This window comes from Hipposideros armiger, unplaced genomic scaffold (genome assembly GCF_001890085.2).
Source record: "Hipposideros armiger isolate ML-2016 unplaced genomic scaffold, ASM189008v1 scaffold_451, whole genome shotgun sequence".
NCBI lineage: Eukaryota > Metazoa > Chordata > Mammalia > Chiroptera > Hipposideridae > Hipposideros > Hipposideros armiger.
The window spans coordinates 1,465,485-1,477,529 of record NW_017731801.1 but is presented as its reverse complement, the minus strand read 5'-3'; the positions used below and the strand labels follow the sequence as shown (position 1 = coordinate 1,477,529).

General features: G+C 44.2%; 1 protein-coding gene across 2 annotated transcripts in view; it reads left to right on the top strand.

The window, feature by feature from the left end:
• Positions 1–17: 17 nt before the first annotated feature.
• The window catches only part of PLPPR1 (phospholipid phosphatase related 1), a 238,141-nt gene continuing 226,113 nt past the window's right edge, over positions 18–12,045 (top strand). For both annotated transcript variants that reach the window (XM_019665754.1, XM_019665755.1), the window contains exon 1: positions 18–248. The gene's annotated coding sequence lies outside the window, so the exon portion shown is untranslated. The remainder of the gene's footprint in view (positions 249–12,045) is intronic.

Genomic DNA, 12,045 nt, shown 5'->3' with positions numbered 1-12,045 from the left:
CTGTGATCTCGCTCACCCTCGCCCCACGCACGCGCGGACACACTCACACACATACTCGCGCGCGCACACACACGCACAAACACACACTCGTCCACGCCCGCGCCGCGCGCTGGCGGGCTTGCTCTCCCACGCAGGCGGAATGCAGCAGAGTCCGGGGAGCGTGTCTCCGGCTGCTGCCTGAATGCACCTCGCTCCCGGGAGCCGGACGGCCCAGTAGGGCGCACGGGAGGACGCTCCCGCCACCAGAGGTGAGTAGGGCGCCTGCAGCCGCGGGGCCGCTGCAGGACGCCGGGACTGCAGGGGGCCGATTCCCAGCGGGACGCGGCGGCGCAGGTGGCCCGAGCCCGGCTTGCATGTTTTAAGGTGCAGAGGAAGGCGGCGCGTGGTCTGTGCAGGCGAAGAGGGAGATCCCAGGGAGGGTCGCCTTCTGAGAGGTGTCAGACTGACCCAGCAGAAAGCTACAGCACCCCTGCCTGTAAACTTTCCTCCCCTGTCATTTGGGAAACGTGGAGACAAAGGGGGCGTGGAGGCTCCCTCCGTCCCGTTCCACCCTCCTGGCTGCATTCCGGGCTGCGACGGGAGCCGGCGTGCGGGCGGGGGCGCCCTGCAGGTAGCTGGTGCCAAGTACTCCCGCCCTGGCGGGGGTTGGGGTTTCTCCCCCCTAGCTGTAAGCGTGGCCTTTGATTTTCCCTCAGGTTGGGCACCTGTCATCCTTTCCAACCCCAACTCCGCACCCAAAGCGCATCGTAGTGGGGGTGGGGGCGGGGGGCGGTCACCTGGAGAATTGGAGGGGCAGCCTTTGGCTTTCTCATTCAGCGCCAGTGCCGGAGGCGCCGGGGTGAGGCTCGGGTCAGTGAGGGGATGAATGATGAGTTACTGAAAGGCTTGCCATAATCACCTCCTAGAAACGCTGGGCGCGGGCATCTCTCCTCCCCCGGGAAGGTGCTGTCTTCACGTACACCGAGGCGGAAGCCCTGGAGCTGGGCTGGGGCCGCTGTGGCAGCGGCTGCAGCCTGGGGAAGCTGAGGCTTTATTTTTGCCCGGGGGTTTTATGACACACGTGTAGAATATGTGAAGGATTCTGGGTTATTTTTCTTTGTGGGGATATCGTTTTCCCTTTTAACCTCTTTCGTGGGAAAGCTTCTCTGCAGCCTGATATCTAGCTGGTGGACAGGCGCCGTCCTGAATATCTTTTTGGTCCCACGGAAGAGGTCTCGAGAAAAGGATTCCCTAAAATGCCAGCACCATTGGGGCGGGGTCTCAGAGTGCACCTGGAAATAGCCTCAAATCTAACGGCTCTTTGAAGCAGCAGAGGCTGTGTCAGCGTGTGGGGCGTCCAGGGCTGGGACAAAGGCGACTACGAGAGGGACAGATGATGGCCATTTAGGAGAGGAGTGACTAGAGGACAATTAAGGCAAGAAGACATCCAGTGTGAGGCAAGGTACCCTGCAGCCTTCATGGAATTCATGTCCTTTTCCTCCTACTTCTGCTGTGGTTGTTACTTTTATTCATCCGTGGGACACTATTTTGGAGATTTGTGGAATGTCACACGTGGAGTATAAAACACTTGATTATTCCCGAGTTAACCTTTAGCACAACCCCAAATTTGTTCTTTAAGTGTAGAAAGTGCCACGTGTAAAAGTTTCTCCATCTTGATGTTTCCACCTGGAAGGTGGGATAGGCAGACAGGTATATTTTTGGCTCTTCTATACCTCAGGAGCCTTGGATTTGTGAGCGAGGTGGGTGGGGAACCTGGAAGCCAAGCTGATGCTGACAGAAGAAGACATTACAAGCTCAGTCCAGTACTTGGAACTATGGGCTGTCAGAGGGCATTCTCTTAACTTTAAGATGTCAGGTGGAGGCCATCTCGCTGCTGCTCTGGGGACCTTTATTAATTTTTATTTTTAATATTTTGTAACTTTTTTGAAGTGGGAGAAAGCATGATATATGTGAAGATAACTGAAATAGTTCACAGATGAAAGAGACCTTGACTCATAAGTCAACATAGCCAAAGGTGAAGAAGTTTTTGAGAAAGGGAGAAAAATGAAGGGGGGGGGGATTGGGAAAGTGATGCATATTATTCAAACAGCTTCGCTTTTATGATTTTTAGAGAGCATTCAGTAAGATAGAAATCTGAAATTTAAAAAAATGTTTTAAACAACTAGTGAAGTAAAGACCTTTCCAGAAATATTTTCAAGTTGAAATTGGCATAGAAGGGGTTTAAATATAATTATCATGGTGAACATTCTCATCATTTTTTTGCCATACTTGGCATGAAACGATTAAAATTATTTTTTGCCTTGTACTAGAGTTCTATTTTCTCTTTATGATCTATTTCCTGTACCTACATCTACAAGTTCAATTCATTCGATTATATTCCAATTGTATTTATAAGTATTTATTGACCACCTATCCCATATTTAACATTGGAGGTCATATAAAAATGTATAATATAGTTCTGACCGTCAAAGTGTTTATGATCTAGTTGTGAATACAGGATTAACACACATGAAATAGTTAGAGTAAGATAGCTTTGTACTTTACTACAAGCTCTTAACATATACTTGTATGCTATACACTCCATCCCAGCTCCTGGATTTTCTCAGCACTCAGAAAACACACCTCAGCACTTATTATGTGCTGGAGGCTGGAGAGAAAAGAAACAAAACAAAGAAAAAAAAAAGTCCCCGCTTCCTAGGAGGGGGAAACATAATATAGTATTAAGCTAACTATGATGCAATCTGATTATCTGTTACAACTGTAGGGCAAATCAAGTGCCAATAGTACAAACGTGATTTTTTCTTTCCCTGGGGAATTTGAGCAGTTGGTCTTTAAGATATTTTTTAAAAATGAATAGTCTTTTACCAGGTAGGGAAGAATAGAAAGGCCATTCCAGGCAGAGGAAATTTGTGAGAGTGTCTGATGAGTAATGTTAGAGTAACTAGAAGCCATCCCATGTGGCTAGAGCATGTGGTGCTGGAGTGTGGATACAGAGATGAACAACAACTGGGGGACTCGAATTAACAACTAATGTCTTAGCATGTTTGGATACAGATATGCCCAGGATACAACGGAAGCACAAAGGGAGGGCAGCCACCTGAAGGAGGGTAAGAAGATCAAGAAGGTTTCTTAGGGAGGTTGAGATGAGCTGGGTCTCGAAGAACAAGGAGAAGAGAAGGGCTTTCCAGACAGGAAAAACTCTATGAGAGCTGGAAGCAGCTCTGTGTGGCTGCAGCAAGAGATGTGGATTTCAGCCCCATGGTGTACCAACCATCGGGCCAGGGGGATAAGCAGAGATCAAGTGTGAATGGAAATATGCCAAGCAAAAGAGCTTCAGTTTTATCGGGAAGGCCCTGAGAGAGTTTGAAGGGTGGGCAAGTCTGAGACATATTCAGATTTGCATTAGAGAAAGAAGGTTGTGACCAGTGTGGAGGAGGGATTGGAGGTAGTGAGACTGTAGGCAAGGAGTTTATTGTGGAAATATAGGTGTGAAATGATGAGGATGGTGGCAGTAGGGCTGGAGAGGAGGAATTATAGCAGGGAGACAAGTAAGAAAAGAAAGTCGTTTTAATCTAAAGGGTCTTCTTCTGTGTGCTCCCGTACTACCTCCTACTCCCCTTGCATGCACTTGTGTAGCTCACGTTCCTGTATTGAGGGAACGGTATTCACAGCTGCAGCTTCCGCATTCATCATAAGCATAGTATAGAGTAGGGACTCAATAAATATTTGTTAAATGAATGATTACATCAGTGCATGAGAAATTCAGGCATGAAGGGATGAATCCTGCCTAAGAACAGTGGAAGCTAACTCACGACTTCCATTTTTCCAAGGTGATCGATCTTTGGGAGGTCAGTGACAAAATGATCCAGGGAGACTACCTCTATAACGGACTGTCCGATGAAGCACCAATAAGAAAGCAGCATTGTGACATCACATTTTTTATATTTAAAATATTATATCGTTGGCCCATCTAGGAAGCAGAAGCACTTAGCACAATTCCTGATTCGTGGTAGGCTGGCAGCCACTGTGAGTCCCCTTTCCTTTACCCCTTGTCATAATCTCCTTTTTCATGTACTTTGCTCACACTTGTAAGATAACCTTGGGCCAGGGAGTTTGTAAGCCACAGGGTCTCATTTAAAGAGCTCATGACCCCTTGGCTCCTGGGATGAGGGCCAATCCACCCGTGTTCCAGTCATCAACCATGCAGCCCTAGGAAGTGGCTGCCTTACTGAACTAAACCCGAGTATATTGCATTTCAATCTTGAAATTCCAATAAGAGATGTCAGAATGGATAAATACACGAGAATTTGTTTTCAGGCTGACTGCAGGGGATGAAGGCGGAGTGTCAAAGATAGCACTTTGGGTTTGACCTCTTGTAGCCCGATGGATGATGGCAGAGGAATGGGGGAGGGAAGGTAGCTCAGAAAAGTGGAAGTCTCAATGCTGTTTGTGGAAATTAATTTTGGGGTGATGCTGGAACATCTTGGAAGGCACACAGTACAGACCCCAGTGTGTAGTGATTTCATAGTAAACGCAAGGGAGAGGGTGGAGAGAGCAGCCAAAGACTAGTTCCCAGCAGTCAGCAAAATTTAAGGATTAGGGAGAGCAACAAGTACCGTAGAAATACTCAAACGATATGGGGAAGAACTGGTATGAAAGCGAAAGCCTAAGAGAATCATGAGCTGCAGTGGTCAGACTTCACAGAAGCAATCCGACCTGTGTGTCAGGCCTCGTGTGAGCACCTGCATGCCCCTTGCCCCCTCCTCCCCCAAGCTCCCTTCTCCAGCTGAGGCACCTGAGACAGAAAGATTCCAATAGCTTGTCCAGTTACCAAGCCAGTAATAGCAGGATCAGGCCTCCAAGGCCATTTTAATAACCCTACAAACAGTCTCCCCTCATGAGAGGCATGAATCACCAGGATGATTTTAAGTGCAGAGATGTTGAAAAGCTTGAAACTAAGGAACTGAAAAAGGACAATGAAAAGGAGTTCACTGGTGACCATTAAGAAAGCAATTTTAGCACAACAGCATGCTCAGGAGCCGTAAATCAGGGAGTTCCGTGGGGACTGGGAGGTGAGGAAATCCGGGCGAGGCGGACCTATCAGTCATGGATGAAGTCTGGTGGGGGCAAGAGTTATGGGGCCGTAGGGAGAAGGTGCAGTGAGCCTCAAAGGCAGTGTTTATCAGGGGGGAACAGATGGAAGGAGCTGGGGCCTAAAGAGAACAAAAGGTGTGGGGAGAAAGAGCACGGGAGAGGAGACCGGAGGAAGGACGCCTCTTTTCAAGAGCATGGGAAGATGGATTTGTGGCAGGTGTGGGGCGTGCTCTTCTCCCCCATAACCAAGTGGGGGAGCTGCTTACTGAAGCCCAGTGAATTCAGATCCTTGAGTGTCCTAGAAACTTAAGGAGCCTTGGAATGCCGTATTCTAAGGGTGTCACTTGGACATGCAGGATGATGAACCTTGTTTATGTAGCACAGTGGCCGAGAGACAGACTCTGGACTTAGACAGGCTGTATTTGAATTTTGGCTGTGCTAGTTTTCAACTGTGTGACTTTGGGCACACAGTTGACTTCTCTGTGCTTCAAATGACTCCTGCTCTTAAGATGGAGATAACCATCTTAACCCATCACCTAGAATTGTGAGGGTTAGAGGAGTTAATATTTGTAAAGCTTGGCATAGAGTAAGTGCTCAATAAATAGTAGGTGTTCTGTGTGACAACTATGAGGTTAAAATCATAGAGCTTTGATTTCATGCTCAGGATTGTATGCTTTGACGTTGGTTTAAAAATTATTTGGGTTAGTTATAAATAACTAGGTGGCGGAGACACATGCTGTGTGCGTCTGCCCAAAACATTTGCCTAGGTCCCTCCTTACACCTGCCTGGGGAAGGTGAAAGCTTGCTTGTCTTTAAACTGGTCCTCACATTCTTCAGGTTCAGGACCATAGCGCACAGCTACTTAGCTAGTTAGTCAATTGTTTTCAGAGATGAGACTACATGTATTAATTACAGTGCCTCTTTGTTACTAAGGGATGTAAACTAAATATCTCAGATGTGAGGTTTGCAACATTCTTGGGGAATTAAAAGCCGCCTTTCTTCATGGAAAAGTTTACAGTGTGTTCAAAAATAGATTCCCAGTGGATAGGAAGCCCCATCGGGTTGGCAACAGGGCAGTGGCTGGAACCCAGGTCTGACCATAACCCAGTGCTCTTTGCATTACATGCTGCCAAATATTTATATTATTGTTATGTAATCAAAGATTGATTTTTGTTTGTTTGTTTCATGCATCTGATTTATATGTTTCAGCTATACTAAATTTATTATTGTTCCCCAACTGAGACTTTTCTTTTTTACCTTTCAGGTCTTGGGCCATGCTATTCTCTCTTTCTGGAATTCCGTCCTTGCCTTCCCCTGGCCTAACTCCTTTAGTCCTTTAGGTCAAAGTCACTTCCTAGGGAAAGTTGTCCTGACCTTTTCGCCCTAGGGTTGATTTTCTGTTGTATGTGTTTCTGTAGTCCTCCGCTTCGTATTTTCAGCACCTCACATAGTGCATGTCACATAGTCATCGCTCAGCAGACATTTTGGAATGAATGACTGAGTGAATGAATCTTGTTCTTCTGAATCTATGCTGATGCCCCTGTAATGTAGCTTCATGTTATAGAAAATCATACCATTTTCAAGTTCCAAGTTTCACTGCAAGTTTTATAATCAGTCTTCCAAGTAAAACAAGACGAGTAGACTGAGAACCAGGGAGGCTCAGTGACTTGTCTCAGGTCACGTAACTAAATAGTGTGAGAGCTAGCTGGGACCAGCACCCCAGTTCCTGATTTCAGATGCAGAGTCTACACAGGGCCTGGATCCGGGGGAGCTGCGGGAGGCGGGGTCATGCAAGTACAGGGTTGGCTCCGACCTTGAGTCAAAATTTTGCCATTTTATTCATCATGGATTTTGTGCATTAATTTTTATTTTTTTAAAATATTGAATCAAAATATCGTTTCTCTTAATTACTGAGTTTTTTACATCCTTTTAAATTTTGTGCCCGATGCAAGTGCCTCACTGTCCTCAGGCTAGTCCCAGCTCTGCTCTTTCCACAAGGTAGGAGGGAGGATACTTCCTCGTCTTCCAACACTGGTGTCAGACTGCAGTTCCATGTGCATGGCATGGGCTCTAACTGAAAATATCAAAGAAAACACTGTTCAACATGGTCGTAGGAGCTGTTAATAAACATTTCACGACCTGGCTGATCTGCTAACTAGTAAACATTATGTTCACAGTATAAAAGCAAGGCCAAAAGGAAAAAAATTAAAAGCTGAATAAAAGCTCGATCTACCTATTACCTAGCTATATAAATATTTATCTCACGGCTAAAGGACAAAGTAGAGATAGTCTTCATTTATAACTTTATGTATGTTGTTTATATATGTCTATATTTTTTAGTTTGTTGAATATCCAAGATGGAAAGAGGAGGAAATTATTCTACCCATCAATGTGGCTGGTCTTGGCTTATGGCACTACTGACCTATTTTGAAGACTTAGGTCAGAAGATTAAAAAACAAAACTTAGTAAAAAAAATAGGAAAGGGAGGAAAAGAAGCATTAATGGAAAGGAGAGAAAGAGATAAAGGAAGGAAATTCTGAGTGGTATGTACTAAGTACCATCCAGGGCAACTGTCAAGCATAGAAGGGACTTGACACATATCCTTTCATTAATTTCTGCAGCATGCAGGAAGAGGTATTAATATCTACATTTGACAGCTGAGCAAACTACGTCTCAGAAGGGTGAGTTAGCTTACCCAAGCTCTCAAAGCTAGAGCTGGACTCAAACCCAGGTCTGAGTTGAAAGCCTGTGCTCATGCCGCTTCATTCTTCTGATTCTCAGGTTCCAGGTGACAGATCACCCCATTCCCTTCCACCATCATCAAAGCCTTAGGTGCAGGGCTTCAGTGGCTTGTCTGCATTTGCAGGATGGGGAGTCAGCAGTCAGCTCCCCTCCCTGCCATGATTTTCTCCTCCTGTGTTGCATCTTATCTCCTCCCATTCGTCAATAACAACAGAAAGCAGAGATGCATACACATAGGAAATGAATGCCCCTCTTTGTGTGAATGTCATAAATTTTTACACAACACGAATGCACATATTTCACATTGCCTCCATTATGTGAGAAAGGGACTGTTCTTTGGGCATTATGGCATCAAGTGTTTTAGAACTATTCCCAGACACAGACTGAAGAAAGGGTGATAATAATTACTGGAGCAAATCCGTCACAATGAGGAGTAATGTATTTGCATGGCTGATGGTCAAGGGTTCCTGGGGCGCTCTTTTTATTGACGTTTCTGATGAATAGCATGGAGCAGTGACCCCCCCACCCCACCCTAACATTTGAAATTCAATAAAATCCATAATCAAGTGAAATCAGATATCATTAACAAGAAATAAAATCTAGTTGAGAGGAATGCTGTTTAGGTCAGAGCTCTACCATCTGAGCACGCTCTATCATTATTCCCATCTTCCAGCCTCTGCTGGCTATCGCTTCCAGGCAATCCCACACACTCAAATGCTCTAATAATCAGCCTGCAGCCTTCTCTCCTGAGGGTCACAGAAACTGCGGGGGCGGGGGGGGAGGGGAACAAGTAAGGCCTTTTCATTCACACTTGTATAAACTGGAAAAAACATTATCTCTCTGTGTTTTTTTGCAGTGTAAAAGCTAGGCAATATCTCTCGGTTTAAGAAAATCTTTTGGGTTTAGTGGGCTGACGTGTAACATGTGCCACAAACAGTTCCTGGCCAGGATAGTTTGGCACAATTAGAGTATGTCAGCAATCAGAGAACTAATGAAACCAATTATATATATACTACAACATTTAGATATAATGAAGTGCATAGCGTAGAAAGTAAAAATCAGTCATATTTCTGCTGCGACTTCTTTTCCAGAAAACGACCCTCAATTGTTTGGTGTCCGTTCCTCCAACATTTTTGGTCCATTAACATTTACTTTACATAAGTAATTTTACCATTTACTTTTAGTTACAATTTCAAATGAAAGCAATTTCTTTAGATTAATACGCATTTGGTGAATATTACTGTTGTATGAGAAGGGTGAATGCTACTTTTTGTCCTAAAATAGAGCTCAGCTGACATATCCTAGGGTCCTGGGGCCATCTGCCCTCATGTACGTTTAGTAGATACCGTCAATGAGCAAATATTTCCTGAGCTCCTTCTAGGAGCCACCTGTTATGCCATGTGCTTTTCAGGAGGTCACTTTCTAGCAAGAGATCAAGTAACACGGGGATTTAATTTGAACTTAATGAATGGCAATGGCTGTAATTCTCCTTGATTCACAGAATTGCTGGAAGGGATCATCTATTCGAATTGTCTTATTTTTCCAGATAAGAATTGAGGTCCATCGAGATTAAGCAGCATGTCCAGGTTCCCACAGCCAGTGATTGTAAAGGCTGAGATGACAGGCTGAGTTTCAACCTATTATTCAGTCAGTGCCGATTCCATTATACCTGACTGCAAAACAGCCCTCCCATCTGGACGAGGGAACTAGGGAACTCACTTCCTAATGAATGCTAGTTTGAGCAATGCATCCCAAGCACATTGAAACTCGTGCTTTACGTAAATATTGTCACCCACAAGCTGCTCCAGAAACGGCTTCCTCATACCCCTCCCCGCCCATCTAACGTCTGTGCAGTCTCCACCTCCTCCTCCTCCCTGGCTCGATAATCTCCAACTTGAGCGACACTTTGAAGTTAGGCATCAGCCTGACCATAATGTCGAGATGAGATGGTGCCCACGTTACCTAGGCAGGGTGTTCTATGAACATATTAGCAGAGGTTTGTTTTGTAGTTTCGCTTCTTGCCATGTTGAACCTGAAGGAATGAGTTCCAAATTAAATGCATTTTCCCTGCCAACTTGAATCAAGGCATGAACTCTTCTTTATATTAACTGATGGCTTTTCTCTGTGAGGGAGCATAAGTAAAACTCTCATTCTTAAATACTCTAATTATCTTTCCCTGGGATGGAGGCAGGATCATGTGGTGTCTTAAGAGCTTGGGCTGTGGAGTCAGATGGAGCTGGGTTCCAGTCCCAATTCACTGACATTGTGATGTCAGGCCAATCCCTGAGTCTTCTAAATCGCAGATCTCTCACCTGTGAGATGGAGATAATAAAAGCACACCTCCCCTCAACAGAGGTTTCATAAGGAATAAATACATTACTTGCCTTAACATACAGTTGAAAGGACTAAGGAAATTGTAGCAACTATTATTCATTATTTACGATATACACGTGACATATAGCTGATAGAACCCTCAGAACCACTTAGATGTCAAGCTTTAAAATACTGGGTTGTCACATTTTCTTCCATAACATTTTAACCTCCTTTTTTTTTCCTCTAAAATTAAGATTTAAACCAAGAAACTGAAAATACAATTCATTATCTTGGTAACCCCACAAATTTGTCAGGTCTTTGTCAGAATATCACCTTTAATCACTGCTGACCCGTGAACCACAGAATTCAGAAGCATAGCAAGCGGTGGGGAAATGGAGGGGTTTGATTAATACGGCAAAGCTTTGATTTAAAGAATGAATCTCAGGCCTCTGTCTCTGCATTATTGTACTTTTATGGAATGCTTGGAATTGATGAAAATGTACGCCTTTCTCAAACATGAAGACATTACTAATCACTATTGGTTAAATATATGCTTTAGGTCTCATTTTTCTTGGTTGTACTGGCAGTTTACCTAGGGTGTGTGTGTGTGTGTGTGTGTGTGTATACATACATACTGTTGCATATTTCCTCTTGTTCCTCCAGAAAGCATGTAGGGACCAGCCCAAGGATACTTTCTGTCAAGGAATTTTTCTGGTCTACCACATCCTTTAGTAACAAAGAGAAATATCTACCCATGAGAGTTTTCCTCATTTTTCTCTCCCAGGTACTAGACACACCCCCCCCCCCCCCACACACACACACACACACACACACACACACACACACACACACACGTCCTAAAAATAATGGTAAGTAACTTTTAAGGTAAATTCGGCTTTCAAGTAAACCTGCTTCTGAACATCTAGAACTACAGGAAGAAACTTGAGAACTTTTCTTTTTTTTCAAAAGCAATTCTGAATTATTTCTTAATATGGGTTTAAAAATGGCTGTAACTTAATGATTATACTTTTGACCAAAAGGAAGTTTTGTTAAATTATAATTCCCTGGTAATATTTTATAAATGAAAGTGATTTGAAAATTGTTAAAATGTGAATGAAAAAGAATCACCAGTCCATTCTCATAGGAGATGAAACACAAACTTCCCCTTAACAATTGTTCCCTGTGGACTTCGCCCCGGGGTAGTTTCCTCTCCGACATTTTTCCAGCCTTCTATCCCTTTTCTCCAGGCCTCCCTTTCCCCTGCACTTGCTTTGTCTACGCTCTTGCCAATCTTAGACAGCCCTGGCTCCTAATCCTTAATGCATGACCCACTACCTTCCCCAGACAACTTTGCAGCCCACACCTACCCCCAACCCCTGAAAGAGAATATTAAGATCATTTGGAAATGGTGGAGTGTAGTAGAAAATATGAGATTTCAAACAAAAGAGCTGAGTTGGAACCTTGACTACATCACTTACTGTGTGACCTGAGAGTTTTCTCAGCCTCCCTAGATTTAATTGCTTCATTTGTATAGTGAGGACTAGGGTAACTCATAAAGAATTGTTCTAAGATAATGTATGAGAGGGTAAACTCCAAAATTCTGCAAAAGGGCCCATTTATGAAAACATGATTACTAATTCAGGGCCATCGTTTTATAGAAAATGAAGGGAGATAAAAATACCTCTTCCAGGAATGTGAGGCTCAAATTTTTACTGTTCATTTGGCAATTGCAAACCAAAGCATGTAGTATGAATCAGATGGAAATGTGTGTGCTGGCTGAAGATATAAGTCACCCTCGGATCAGATGTGTTTCTCTTTGATATGACTTGGAGGTGTTCTGTGATAAACAGAGCACATGCTTGGCATTCATACAGGGAACCACTTTACCTAGTTTGC